General features: G+C 46.1%; 1 protein-coding gene across 11 annotated transcripts in view; it reads right to left on the reverse strand.

The window, feature by feature from the left end:
- The window catches only part of MAP4 (microtubule associated protein 4), a 170,612-nt gene extending 163,264 nt beyond the window's left edge, over window positions 1–7,348 (reverse strand). For 3 of the 11 annotated variants that reach the window (XR_003430893.1, XM_027097064.1, XM_027097063.1), the window contains exon 1: window positions 6,904–7,346. The gene's annotated coding sequence lies outside the window, so the exon portion shown is untranslated. Of the gene's footprint in view, window positions 1–6,903 lie in introns of all 11 variants that reach the window. The other 8 variants (XM_027097069.1, XM_027097065.1, XM_027097066.1 and 5 more) reach the window with 5 other exon arrangements.
- Between the last annotated feature and the right edge of the window lie 7,512 nt (window positions 7,349–14,860).

A 14,860-nucleotide genomic window follows, 5' to 3' on the forward strand; every position in this document is an offset into this window, starting at 1 on the left:
TTATATACAGATAGATACAGAAACAGATCTGTGTAGGGAATTCCCTGGTGGTCCAGTGGTTAGGACTCTCTGCCCTTTCACTGTTGAGGGCGCAGGTTCAATCCCTGGTCGGGGGAACTAAGATCCTGCAAGCTGCGACGCGTGTCCAAAACAAAACAAAACAGGTATGTGTATACCTGGGTCAGTATACATACATGTATTTCCCAGCTCTGTTCCCTAAGAGTGCCAAGAAGCAGTGATATCCCAGTAGCAATGAGTACACCCAGTTCATTTAGAAACCAGACCTTGGTTCCTAAATATTTTTCTGCAATAAAAGAAACCAGAGCTCCTTCAAGAAATGGTTGGTTCTAGGGCCAGGGCTGGGGAAATAAAGATGAGACTGGGGCTTCCCTGGTGGCGCAGTGGTTGAGAGTCCGCCTGCTGATGCAGGGGACGCGGGTTCGTGCCCTGGCCCGGGAAGATCCCACATGCCGCAGAGCGGCTGGGCCTGTGAGCCATGGCTGCTGAGCCTGTGCGTCCGGAGCCTGTGCTCCACAACGGGAGAGGCCACAACAGTGAGAGGCCCGCGTACAGCCAAAAAAAAAAAGAAAAGATGAGACTAGAGCATCTTGCAGCACCAGAAAGTAAAAATGTGATCCAAAAAAAAAGCGGGGGGGGGGGGGGGGGGGGGGCTCATGTCAAAAGAACATAGGTGGCAAATGGCCAAAGCTATAAGAATTTATGCAACAAAATATAGTACTGGATTACAATCCAAAGGGAGAAAAATGTTCATGAATCCATACTGATATAAATGATTAAATAAATAAATGGGGGAAAGGCACAAATCTTCCTTACAGAAGAATTCCAAATAATAAATGTAGGAGGAATGAGGGAAACAAAATCACCACTAGAATAACACAATAATAATTGCTGCTGCAGGCAAGTTTCACTGCCGAATGCTAAAATTAATGGATGAAACTTTAAGAAAGAAAATCAGATCTTTGCTTAGCCTCACAGAGATATTTACTAATTACTGTGGGTGGTTTTAACTTATGCTCACAAATTCTTTGATACTCATCCCTTCAGGAGGTGGAGCTTAAATTCCCTTGCCCTGGAGTGTGGCTTTACTCAGTGACTCATTTCTAGCTTTTAACAAATGAAGTAAGGAAACGGAAAAAGAGTCACTTTATTGAAAGCTGGCAGCCACACGACCTTCAATCAAGCTACCAAAGTTAACGTCAGTAATAAGTCGTGTTTATATCAGATATCCTCTGATACGAAATATGATGGGACAAGAAGGGCATACTATCTCTCTGGTAATCTTCCCTAAAATGCCTAACCTCACTCAGGCTAATCAAGAGAAAACAGAAAATGCAAATTCAGGAACACTCTACGAATGACCACTATTCTTCAAAAGTGTCAAGCATCAAAGCAAGGAGAAACCAAGAAACTGTCACTGGTTGGGAGAAACTAAGGAACCATGACATCTTAAGTGCAATGTGGTATCCTGGATTGAATCCTGTAACACAAAAAGAGTATCAGTGTGGAAAAACTGGGGAAATCAGAGGAAAGTCTGTAAGTTAGTTGATAACGTTAAACTAATGTTGCTTTCTTAGGGCTTCTCTGGTGGCGCAGTGGTTAAGAATCTGCCTGCCAACGCAGAGGACACGGGTTCGAGCCCTGGTCCGGAAAGATCCCACATGCCGCGGAGCAACTAGGCCCATGCGCCACAACTACTGAGCCTGCACTCTGGAGCCCACAAGCCACAACTACTGAGTCCATGTGCCACAACCACTGAAGGCCGCGCGCCTAGAGCCCGTGCTCCGCAACAGGAGAGGCCACCGCGATGAGAAGCCCGCGCACCGCAACAAAGAGTAGCCCCTGCTCACCGCAACTAGAGAAAGCCTGCGCGCAGCAACAAAGACACCCAACGCAACCAAAAATAAATAAATACATTTAAAAAAAAAAAAGGGCTTCCCTGGTGGCGCAGTGGTTGAGAGTTCGCCTGCCGATGCAGGGAACACGGGTTTGTTCCCCGGTCTGGGAAGATCCCACATGCCGCGGAGCGGCTGGGCCCGTGAGCCATGGCCACTGAGCCTGCGCGTTCGGAGCCTGTGCTCCGCAACGGGAGAGGCCACAACAGTGAGAGGCCCGCGCACAGCAAAAAAAAAAAAAAAACAACTAATGTTGATTTCTTAATTTTGATAAATGTATGATGATTATATAAGATGTTAACATTAAGGGAAGCTGAATGAAGAGTATACAGAAATTGTGTACTATCTTTACAACTCTTCTGTAATCTAAAATTATCTCAAAATAAAAGATTTTTTTATATTGCATTTTACCTTGTAAAATTGGGGAGAGTGAGGAAAGGTTATAAATACATTTCAAACGATTCTTAAATGCAAACTAACAAAATGGATTTTACGGGGCTTCCCTGGTGGCGCAGTGGTTAAGAATCCACCTGCCGGGCTTCCCTGATGGCACAGTGGTTAAGAATCCGCCTGCCAATGCAGGGGACACGGGTTCGAGCCCTGGTCCGGGAAGATCCCACATGCCGCGGAGCAACTGAGCCCGTGCACCACAACTGCTGAGCCTGCGCTCTAGAGCCTGCAAGTCACGGTTACTGAGCCTGCGAGCCTAGAGCCAGTGTTCCGCAACAAGAGAGGCCACCGCAATGAGAGGCCCGCGCACCGCAGGAAAGGGTAGCCCCCGCTCGCTGCAACTAGAGAAAGCCTGCGCACAGCAACCAAGACCCAACACAGCCAAAAATAAAAAATAAATTAAAAAAAAAAAAAAAGAATCTGCCTGCCAATGCAGGAGACATGGGTTCGAGCCCCGGTCCGGGAAGATCCCACATGCCACAGAGCAACTAAGTCCGTGCACCACAACTACTGAGCCTATGCTCTAGAGCCCACGAGCCACAACTACTGAAGCCCACATGCCACAACTACTGAAGGCTGCATGCCTAGAGCCTATGCTCTGCAACAAGAGAAGCCACCGCAATGAGAGGCTGACGCACCGCAAGGAAGAGTAGCCTCCGCCCTCTGCAACTAGAGAAAGCCCACGCACAGCACCAGATGCGGCCAAAAATTATTTATTTATTTATTTTTAATGGGTTTTATGATGAGAAGATTAACTTTTCAACCTGTAAGGAATCACAAAAGTACATTCGGTTGACTTTCAAGCTTAAAATTTTATGACATACAAAGTAATTCCCCTAAGGTCTGCGTTGAGAAATTAGCCTACAATGCTCTAAGAAGACAGTGTGTACAAACCCCTCATATATATGTTTGCTCTATCCCCTTTCTTGACCCTAACTATCCTCAGCATACTCACTCCTAGCAATAAGGCCACAGTAACCTGGTTCTAAGAGTGCCATTTAGAAGGACAAAGTGAAATCAGTTGATATCTACTCGGTTTCCTTTTCACACTGAGCAAGTCAAATGAACTACACCAAGATGAATTCAAAATGTTCCTCTCAGATTTTCTCGCTTTTTAAAGAAAAATAAAACCTACATATCAACGACTGATGCTTAATATTTAAAAAGGAGGAGGAGAAGGAGGAGGAGGAAAATAGCGATGTCAAAAATTTGAAGTATCAACAGCAAAAGTTTATGCAGCCAAAGGATGGACCACCAAATTCAGAAACAAGATTAGGAGAAAGAACAAGACCCTAAGATCAATAGGAACCATATCTCTAAAACTAAGCAACCTATCTTGATGTAGGTAGGAGGTTCAAACCACACAAGGGAACACTCATTCCCACCCCCACCCTACAACCAAAATTAAAACTGCAAGCAAGTATCTTTCCTTGTTCTCAAGCCATTTTGAAAAAGTATGACAAACTTGTCCTACTCTCCCCTGAAAGCCAATTAATTAATAAAAGTTTTCATACCCTCTAAAAAATAAAGCTTAGGCATAAGACAGGTGTTTCCTTCACTGTCAGCAAACAATGGAAAATGACTTTTTTAATATGTAATATAAACTTATTTATAAATTTGGGAATTTTAACTCAAGTAAGTATATGCTGGTATGACAAATATATGAAGAGTTGACTTAAAAAACTGAGACAGTGGGGAAATGTGTGAGAATCTCCCCAGCACTGTCCAACATAAATATTCCATAAGTTACAGAAAAAAAACCAAAGAAACTTTTTGGCCAACCCAATAGGAGTTCGCATAGTGGAGAAAGAAGGCAGACCCACTAGGCTTCTGTGACTTGATTAAAACATCCCCTAAGAACATACAGTGCCCTTAGTTTCAATTCTATAATCAACTGCATCCTTATTACTGATTTGGCTGCCCAGAAACAAAGGAGGTACCCTGGCCAGTGGATAATTAATTCCCATGTGCATATGGCACTTAAAACTTTGGACATAAATAATTTTTTTAATTTTTAAATATTTATTTATTTTGGCGGCACTGGGTCTTCACTGCGGCACGCAGGATCTTCATTGCGGCATGTGGACTCTTAGTTGTGGCATGCGTGCATGCAGAATCTAGTTCCCCAACCAGGGATTGAACCTGGCCCCCTGCATTGGGAGCACAGTCTTACCCATGGACCACCAGGGAAGTCCCTGACGTAAATAAACTTATATTTGGCTTATCAGTCTCCAGTGAGATTACTCTGCATGAATAAATTCTTAAGTGCTTGAATCACCCATGTGAACCAAAAATGTCCAGTTTCTGAAATGTCCAGTTTCTGAACTACTGTGGGAGTCAGAGGGACATTGGTGTGGATGCCACTTTATCTGTGTGACCTTGATTGCTGTCAGTCTCAATTTCCTCATCTGTAAATAAACACCAACAACTAGTGCCTGGAAGATGGCAAGTGCTCAAAAAGTGATAGCTTTATTATATTTAAGGCAAATTTGAAAGGAAGTGTATAATTGAGGTAAAAACATTTCATTTAAAAAGCAGCAGTATGGGACTTCCCTGGTGGCCCAGTGGTTAAGAATCCGCCTGCCAATGCCAGGGACATGGGTTCGAGCCCTGGTCTGGGAAGATCTCACATGCTGGGGAGCAACTAAGCCCGTGCACCACAACTACTGAGCCTGCGCTCTAGAGCCCGCGAGCCACAACTACTGAAGCCCGCACACCTAGAGCCCGTGCTCCACAACAAGAGAAGCCACTGCAACGAGAAGCCTGCGCACCGCCACGAAGAGTGGTTCCCGCTCGTTGCAACTAGAGAAAGCCCGTACGCAGCAACAAAGACCCAACACAGCCAAAAATAAATAAATAAATTCTTAAAAAAAAAAAAACAGCGGTATGGACCATCAAACCACATCAATTTAAAAGACATCCCTTGACAAGAGATGTCCCATGCAAGAGAGTTGAGAAGCGCAGTTAAAATGCTACAAGTAAAGTACCCCCTGTACTGTACAGATGGAGTCTCTTGCTTAGCAACTCTAGTGTTGTCTACCAAACACCCAGCCCATAATAGTTAGAGCATGACAACTGTTCACTCTAAATCCATGTGCTCAGCTTGGATTCAGAACTGATTTATAAAAATAGCTGCTGCTGCCGCTCTTTGAATCTCTTTGAGCTGATGACTGGACAGTGTTACCCTATAGGCCTAGAGCAGCTGTATTCCCTCACCACACCCATTTCTCTGTCTGCCCAGTGGAGCTGACGGCACCCCCACCCCACCCCACCCCCATCTCTGCAGCATACTATTCTCCCTCTTCCCGGGCTGAGTGAGCAAATTACAAGCACAAATATCCCCTGATGCAATGCCACAACCATCCCTGGGAAAGAGCAGAGGCAGTTGCCAAAAGCGCAGCAGCAGGAAAATGGGCGGGAGACACACACACACGCAGAGCAAGAAACACTGCAATCCTAGGGAGCCAGGGAGAGGGAATCGAGAGGCCCTGGGGAGCAATACTGTAACTGGACCGAGGAGGGTGAGGAGAAAAGGGGGTTCCCAGGAGAAAGCTGGGTAACACTAACCATCCCGAGAAGCACGTTTCACTCTGGGTCTGGGTCCTTAAACACAGACCTAAGCGTAATCACTGTCTCCTCCCCAAAGCAGCAAATGCATTTAATTTACCCATTCCTGGATGGAAGGAAAACCCTAACATCCCCCGCCACCCCCACCCCCCCACAGGGTAATTTCACCGAAGAGCTCAAGCAACATACCAGCGGAGAACCTGGTCCATGTGCTAAATCACAATCTCTGTTCTGGGTAACATTTCCAACTGCCCCCGAGGTGCCTGTCCTATCCTCGCATCCCCACCCTTTACAGCAAGCGACCCCTGCGCACTCCCACAGCCAGAAACATGCTTAGTCCCCAAACAGTGCTAGGGCCACGCACGCAGGAAGAGCCCTGCCTGGGGCCCCGTTCTCCCGACCACCCTCCAGCCCCTCCCGTAACCCCTGACCCTGCACACTCTCTAAGGCTCGCCTCAGTCCCACCTCAACTGACCCCCCAAAGCCTCACGGGACAACCTTTGAGTTCTACGTCCTCGAGCCCCACCGGGGCCTGACCCTGCACCCTCTCTAAGGCTCGCCTCAGCCCCACTTCAACTGACCCCCCAAACCTCACGGAACAACCTTTGAGTTCTCCTATGTCCCCGAGCCCCACCCAGGGCCCCAGGCTGCAGCCGACCCTCGCTCCCCAGGCTCAGCCCCATCCCTCGCCCAAGGCGTGCCTCTCGGCCCCACCGCTCCAGACCCCAGCAGCTGGACCTCTCAGCCCGCCCCGCCCGGCGAGTCTCCGGATCACGCCTCGAAGACTTGGAATATCACGCCCGCAGGCCCCCCGCCCGGCCGCCCCCGCGTCCCGAAGCCGGCGGCCACCGCCCTTCCCCGCTTCGGGAGGGCCTGGTGGGGTCCCGGGCGGCCGCGGGGCGAGGCTCGGGCAGTCCCGGGGGCAGTGGGGAGGCCACCCCTCTGACGGGGCCCCGCCTGCCGCTGCACCTACCCGCCGCCGCCGCTGCGCCGGAGCCTGAGCCGGAGCCGGAGGGAGCCGGGAGATGGCCGAGAGCAGCCGGGAGGAGCCGGGAGCCAGCGAGCGAGCCCGAGGGGCGGGACGCAGGGAGAGGCCGCTTCCTCGTCGCCCTCTTGAGGGCCGGCGCGAGGGAGGGACGCCGCCACCGCCTATTCCGCGGGCGCCGCGTCTCCTGCCAATAAGCGCGGTGAGGGGGCGGGCGGACGACAGCGGCGGACCAATAGGCGCCGGCCCCGCCGCCTCGACCCCGCCGGGGTAGCGGCCAAGCGGAGGGCCGTTGGGGGCGAGGTACGCATGGGGGCTTCAGACGCCCGCCTCCCGCCCGCCTGCTGCCGCCAGAGCGGCGGGAGGACAGACCGGCCTACTCCGCTGCTCTGTGCATTGATCGTCGCTTCCTTTTAGAACTTGGTGCCTGGAGCGGGGAGGATGTGAGCGGCGGGGCACACGCGGCCGGGCCTGTGGCTCTATGACGTAACCTGGGAGGGGCGCGGGGCGGGGCCTGGGGCGCTGGCCAGCTGGGCGCTGGAAAGAACCCTAGCGGGATGAGGACGCAGCTGGGGGGCCTCTCCTGGGCTGCTCTGCCACCAGCCACAAGTGACGTGGCTGTTCCAAGTTGAGATACTTTATAAGTGTAGAATACACACCGAATTTCCGAGACTTAAAAATATATATAAAATAGCTCATTCATAATCATTGATTACAATTTGGGTCATTACAAAATTGATTGCAGGTTTGAATATCTTTGGTTAAATAAAATATATTTTAAAACAATTTCATGTTTCTTTTTTACTACTTTTTAAATGTAACTACTGGAGGGACTTCCCTGGTGGCGCAGTGGTTAAGAATCCGCCTGCCAATGCTAGGGGACACGGGTTCAATCCCTGCAGAGCAACTAAGCCCGCGAGCCACCACGACTGAGCCCACGTGCCACAACTACTGAAGCCCGCGGGCCTAGAGCCCGTGCCCTGCAACAAGAGAAGCCACCAAAATGAGAAGCCCGCGCACCGCAACGAAGAGTAGCCCCTGCTTGCTGCAACTAGAGAAAGCCCGCGCGCAACAACGAAGACCCAATACAGCCAAATAAAGAAATTAAAAAAATAAAATGTAACTACCAGCAAAAGTAGAATTACTGTTTGGTTCACATTGCATTTCTGCTGGGTAACGCTGGTCCGGAAGTTAAAAGTGATAGCTGACACTGTATTGAATGCTCACTGTATTCCGCGCATTCTCTAAGTATGTGATACCTAATAACTCATTTAAATGATCACAACAATCCTATATAGTTGGTATTCATGTTCTTATTATCATTTTACAGATGAGAAAACAAACAGAACTTTAGCGACTTACCTAACTGGTGGTTGCTAGAGAGGAGGAGGGTGAGGAGTTGGGCAAAATAGGTGAAGGGGGTTAAGAGGTACAAACTTCTAATTATAAGTAAGTCACAGAGATGTAATATACAGCATGAGGAATATAGTTGATAATACTAAATACTGTAATAATTTTGTATGGTGAAAGATGGTTACTAGACATTGTGGTGATCATTTTGTAATGTATTTAAATGTTGAATCACTGGGAATTCTCTGGTGGTCCAGTGGTTAGGACTCTACACTTTCACTGCTGAGGACGCGGGTTCAATCCCTGGTCGGGGAACTAAGATCCCACAAGCGTTGGGGTGCTGCCAAAAATAAATTAATAAATAAATATCGACTCACTATGTTGTACACTTGAAACTAACATTATATTGCATATCAACTATACTTAAAATTAAATAAATTAAAGGATAAGTGGAAAAGCGATAGCACTGCGAATTTGGAGCCCTGGAAAGGACTTTAAGCCAATCACAGAAAACTGAAATGACTGATCTGGATCACACACCAATTAATAAGACAGGTGTCTTGGCCCAAACCCAGAGATTTCCCCCTCTCTCACCTTACCCAGACTCCAAAGTAGGAGAACTACCATTGCAAGCCTGAATTCATTCATCCAACAGATGTTGACTGAGTACCTGCACATCAGGAAGGGTCACACAGTGAAGGGCACATGTACAAAGATAAAAAAGATTAGGTTTCCTCTCTCGTGAAATTAGCATTACTTCACACCAAAGCCCACTGAAGAAAAGCACACAGGTGGGAGCTAAAAAAGTTACTTTGCTCCTTCTCCCTGCTGCCTGGAATAAACAGCCCCTAGGCCTATCCCAGGCTTTATGAATAGAATTGGCTTTGAAATCCTTAGAAGACAGATGGCTAGGAAGATTCAAAAGTGTTGGAATCCTCCACTTCTTCCTTAATGTAACAGAGTCACCATGTTCTGTGTATCCCAAGCTAGACAACCATCTCAGTTATTCCCTTCCTTCTCCCTTCTCAGGCCTACCAGATGCTCCTTCTGCCTCAGAAACATCTCCATCAACATGGATGCTGTTCCCTGTTCTCTTTCCTGTATACTGCCACGGCTACTTCCAAGTCCTCTGCCAAGCTTGACAACCTTCTGGACACCCCCCCTCCAATTCATATACACCCTCCTGCACCCCTTATATACCTCTCTATTAACAGTACTCACCACATATGTGGTAATTATTTGTGTAAACATAGATCTGCCCTAATTGTTTCTCAAGGTATAGGTACTTTCTGTTTGCCCACCTGCAATAGGAAAGAACTTTCCCTTCAGTTCCAGGGTACCCAGGATAAAACACAGAGCCCCAGGGAATTCCCTGGCCATCCAGTGGTTAGGACTCTGAGGTTCCACTGCTGGAGGCTGGGGATTCCATCCCTGGTTGGGGAACTAAGATCCTGCAAGCCACATGGAATGGCCAAAAAAACAAAAAAACAAAACGTAGATTCCCAGCATCTCAGAGTTGGAAGGGAATCTTAGCAAACATTTAGTCCCATGTCTAAGGATATATTCTTGAAGCTCCAGAAGTTCACAAGAAGACATTTTAGAGTTATCCAATATATTTATTATCCATGAAAATCATGCTTTATATTTATTCATCCAATTTTTTTTTTAAGGCAGAGCCAGGTGGCACGTGGGCATGTGGGATCTTAGTTACCCAACCAAGGATCGAACCCAGCCCCCTGCATTGGAAGTGTGGCGTCTGAACCACTGGACCTCCAGGGAAGGCCCTATTCATCCAAATTTTGATCAAAATTTTGGCCAGGACACAAACATGGGCAGAGTCCAATGGCTTACCATAGAGCCTTCCCTCTAGTTTTAACCTAAACTACTTCAGTAGCTTTCCTTTGCATTACAATCCTGAAAATGGCTTCCAAGATCCTGTGCAATGATGCTGTCTCTGTTACCCCTCATCGTCTGCCTTGTTTCTCAATATGTCCAGCATTATCTGCCTTCTTTGTTTCCTGAACTTTCCCCTCTCAGGACCTTCCTCAGGCTGTTTTCTCTGCCTATTCTGATTTGTAGGTAATATGAATTTCTGCATAGAAAATTAGGGAAGATCTACAAACTATTAGAATTAATAAGAATTCAGCAAGGTTACTGGATACGAAGTTAACATACAAAAAGGAATAGCATTCCTAAATACCAATAATCATCAATTACAAAATGGGATAGAAAAAAATCTCATTCACCACAGTGAAACATAAAATTGTTATGGAACCTAGGAATAAACCTAACAACAGAATTGTAAGACCCCGATAGAAAAATGTTATAAAACTTTATAACTTTTAGAAGAAAATATAGGGAGATATCTTGATGCTCTCAAGGTAGGAATTTCTGGCTGAAATTTCTTGGTACCAACACTTGTCAGATAAATACACAATTTTTACATACCAGTTTTTATCATAATTTATGATGTTTATGTTAGAATTCCATGAGGAGAGGGAAATATAATTACGTGGATTCAAATTCAAATAGGATAGAGAAATAGAACTTAAGAGCCAGAAGGGTGTTTTGGGGTCATTTAGCCCAAACCTTTTTCAGGGGAGGTAATTGGAACATGTCGAAGACCCACAAAAAAGTGGCAGAATCCAGACTTAAACCCATTTTCCGACTCTCAGGCGGGTACTTTTTGCCCCCACCCCTTCTTTCATCTTTAAAATGGTGTAGCATAGTGATTCAGCAAACATATGTATGTATGTGTATATATATATATATATATATATATATATATATATAAAAATAAAACATGTATATGTACATACATATATACTCATTAATCAATATTACATGTTTTATATATAATACAACATATTAATATGTAACATAGACTATTATATATATGTATTATATATATTATATGGAGGTTTCAGGTAAGCCTTTATAAAAAGACAAACTCAGCTGCATTTCTTCCACCTGTCCAGAATATGGACACAATGCCTAGAGGTAAAACAGCCATCTTATGACAATAAAGACAAAAGCTATGGACTATGGGCTGAGGGTGAAAATTGGAAAATAGGAGGAGACTAGGTCCTTAACATCTTCCAGCAGCTGCACTAATCTTTGACTACCCACCTCTGGACTTCCTATGAAGTGAGAAAAGTAACCCCTATCTCTTAAAGCCATCATTAGTCAATGATGGAGATTTCCCCATTGGTGTAAGCCACCATTGGTCTCTGCCATTTGCAGTGAAATGCAACCCCAAATGGTACATGGAGTAAAAGCCCTGGACTCCAAATTGAGAAACCACGTTACAGTCCCAGCTCTGCCAGGAACAAGCTGTATGGCCTTGGGCAAGCCATTTCCCATCCCTGGGCCTCAGGTTGCTCATCTCTATCAGGGGAAGTAGAACAAGATGGCCTCACCTCTCTCTTCACTCACTTGCATGCTGTGTAATGTACAGGGTGGGACTTCCTCTCCCTTGAAATAAGACTACTTCTTTCAAGGTTCACTAAGTGTTTCCTTGTTCCTGTGACCTCTGGAGTAATTACAAGAGCCTGTTCCTTTTGAGTGCATGTGATACAAAACACAACTTTGGGGTATTCCCTGAACACAAAGTCCCCTAGCTAGGTCCTTGCTCTCTCTTCCTTTGGTGAGTTTCATTTACCTACAACTAGAGGGAGCACAAAGGGGGTTTTACTCTAAAACTAATGGAGCACTGTGCCCACCTCTGCCCTACAGTTGCTGTGTAATTTCTCCTCTTGGGGTCTCAAATTCATCATTTGTGAAATGAGAGGGTTGCAGATGTTCAAAGGGCCCTTCAAGCCCTGACATTCTAAGACTGCATTACACCTTCTGAATTTCATCTCACATTGGGATGGTACTTCCCTGGTTGCTAAATGATTTGCTCTCTGGTATTACAGTTAAGCTTTCTATAACTCTGAGATAGGCAGGGCTAGTATTATCATCCCTATTTGGAAACTGAGGAAACAGATTCAGGGATATGGAGTGATATGCCTACCAGCAAACACTTAGTAAGTGGTAGATCTGGAACTAGAAGCCCAACCTTTGACTCCTTGTTCAGTGCTCTTTCCACTACACCTTGATTATTTTGTTTCCTCTTTCCTTTTTCTCTCCAGGATCCACTTCCTGGCTACAAGTCAAAACTGCTCTCAACTGTGACCCTATCACTGTGACTGCTCAGAGTAATGCCCTCAGTTCCAGGCACTTGGCCAGCTCAGCAGACACCTGGCTTTCCCCCAATTCTTCTTCCATTTTCCATTCTGAACCCTCAGTCTCAATAAAACCTCCTAGCTTCTCCCCAACTCTGACTCCAAGCATCACATCCCATCCAGAGCTCCACTGGATATATCACCATGTTGAACCAGAATCTGGCCCTTTGTCTCAATATGCTTGAGACAATTCTCATCCTGGTTCTGTTATTGCTTCTTCACCTCACTCTTCACTCCATCCAACCTCTTGTTCAGCATCTGAAGCCCCTAAAGAGATAAGCCATGGTCAGAGAAGATGTGAACTGGAAGGCCCTTAGAGATCTTCCAGTCCAAAGGCCCAGCAGAAGTTGAAAATGAGGAAATTGTTTAGTCACAATATAAAAGAGTGGGGTGGGGACTGTAAGGAGCAGGAGGGCGCCGACCCCAACTCCAGCCAATTGCTGCCCGTTCCTGGAAATGTGGGCCCAGTGTGGTCACACTGGAGCCAAACGTTTATGTACAGTGTCCTGGTTGTTGAGTGTCGACAACTAATTCAGCCTTTTTAAAAATACTCTCGGGCTTCCCTGGTGGCGCAGTGGTTGAGAGTCCGCCTGCCGATGCAGGGGACACGGGTTTGTGCCCCGGTCCAGGAAGATCCCACATGCCGTGGAGCGGCTGGGCCCGTGTGCCATGGCTGCTGAGCCTGCGCATCTGGAGCCTGTGCTCCGCAATGGGAGAGGCCACAACAGTGAGAGGCCCGCGTACCGCAAAAAAAAAAAAAATACTGTCTAGGCCAAACACAGCTGTGGACCAGTGGCTCTTGGGTTGCCAATCTGCAGCCTGTGCTCTGGTCCAAATCCTTCACCCACAGATAAGAGGCCAACATCATGCACCAGATCAGCAGGAGAGGAGGAGGCAGGACCCAGACTTCAGACCTTCTATTCAGAGCTCACCATCCGTCACTCTGAAGCCAGAAAGCAGCTTTGGCCAATTTAACAAGCCTCTGGTGAGAGCCTGCTCTAGAAAGATGTTCTGAGAGGAGACAAAGATGAAGGGATTCTTTTAAAAGATGCCTGCCTTAGCTCCATGGCACTTCTTCACTTAGCTTGGGATCAAAGATTTGGCAGGTTGGGACAAACTAACTTATATTTAGGAAAGAGCTACCCACGTTCATGGAATTCCTGTGGGCACAGTCCACACTGATTGAATTAGGATTCCGGGGACTTTGCGGGGGAGCATTTTCTGAAATTTTTATTTGGAAATAATTTTAAACATACAAAGTTGCAAGGATAAAAATAGTGCATAGCACGCTCATGTACCCTTTACCAAAATTCACCTCTTTTTCAGATTTTTCCCATTTGCTTGATTATGTGCTGCACACACACACACACACCACACACAAATAATATATTTGGAGTTTGAGTGTAGATCACATGCATCATAGCTTTTTACCCCTAAATAGTTCAGCATGTGTTCCTAATGATGCTATTTCTTATAACCACAATACAGATTTCAACCTCAGTAAATGTATTTATTTATTTATTATTTTTAGTTGCGGCATGCAAGCTCATAGTTGTGGCATGCAGGCTTCTTAGTTGCAGCATGTGGCCTTCTTAGTTGCAGCATGTGGACTTCTTAGTTGTGGCATGTGCACTCTTAGTTGCGGCGTGAAAGCGGGATCTAGTTCCCTGACCAGGGATCGAACCCGGGCCCCCTGCATTGGGAGCACAGAGTCTTAACTACTACTGCATCACCAGGGAAGTCCCAACCTCAGTAAATTTACATTGACTCAGTTCTATCTAATCTACCATTCATATTCCAATTTTGTCAATTGACCCAGTAATGTCCCTTAAAGTATTTTTCTTCTTCCTCCAAAACAGGACCCAGTCCAGGATCAAACGTCACATTTCGTTGTCATGTCTCTTTAGTTTTCTTTAATGTGGAATATTTTCACAGCCTTTGTGTGTGTGTATATGTGTGTGTTTTTTAATGACATTAACATTTTTGAAGAATACAAATTCTTCAATATTCCCCTTTTTTAAAATTAGAATGTATCTCATCTGGGGAGTCTGATGTTTTCTCGCGGTTAGATTCAGCTTATATCAATACATCCCAGTCAGAATACTGCATGAACAATGGCATGTCCTCAGAATATCATACTAGGAGGCATGCCATGTCCATCTGCCCATCACTGGTGATGTTAATTTTGATCATTGAGACAAGGTGTGTTCTGATTTCTCCAGTGTACTGTTACTATTTTTTCCCTTGCAACTAATATGCAATCTGTGGAGAGATGCTTTGTCACATGCTCAGATCCTGCTCCTCATCAAAGTTATTCCCCAGATTCGTCATCCATTGATGATTCTTGCCTAAACCAACCTTTCCTATGA

Source organism: Aethalodelphis obliquidens, unplaced genomic scaffold (genome assembly GCF_003676395.1).
Source record: "Aethalodelphis obliquidens isolate GAN/ISIS:26980383/991018 unplaced genomic scaffold, ASM367639v1 scaffold111, whole genome shotgun sequence".
In the NCBI taxonomy this organism is placed as follows: Eukaryota; Metazoa; Chordata; class Mammalia; order Artiodactyla; family Delphinidae; genus Aethalodelphis; species Aethalodelphis obliquidens.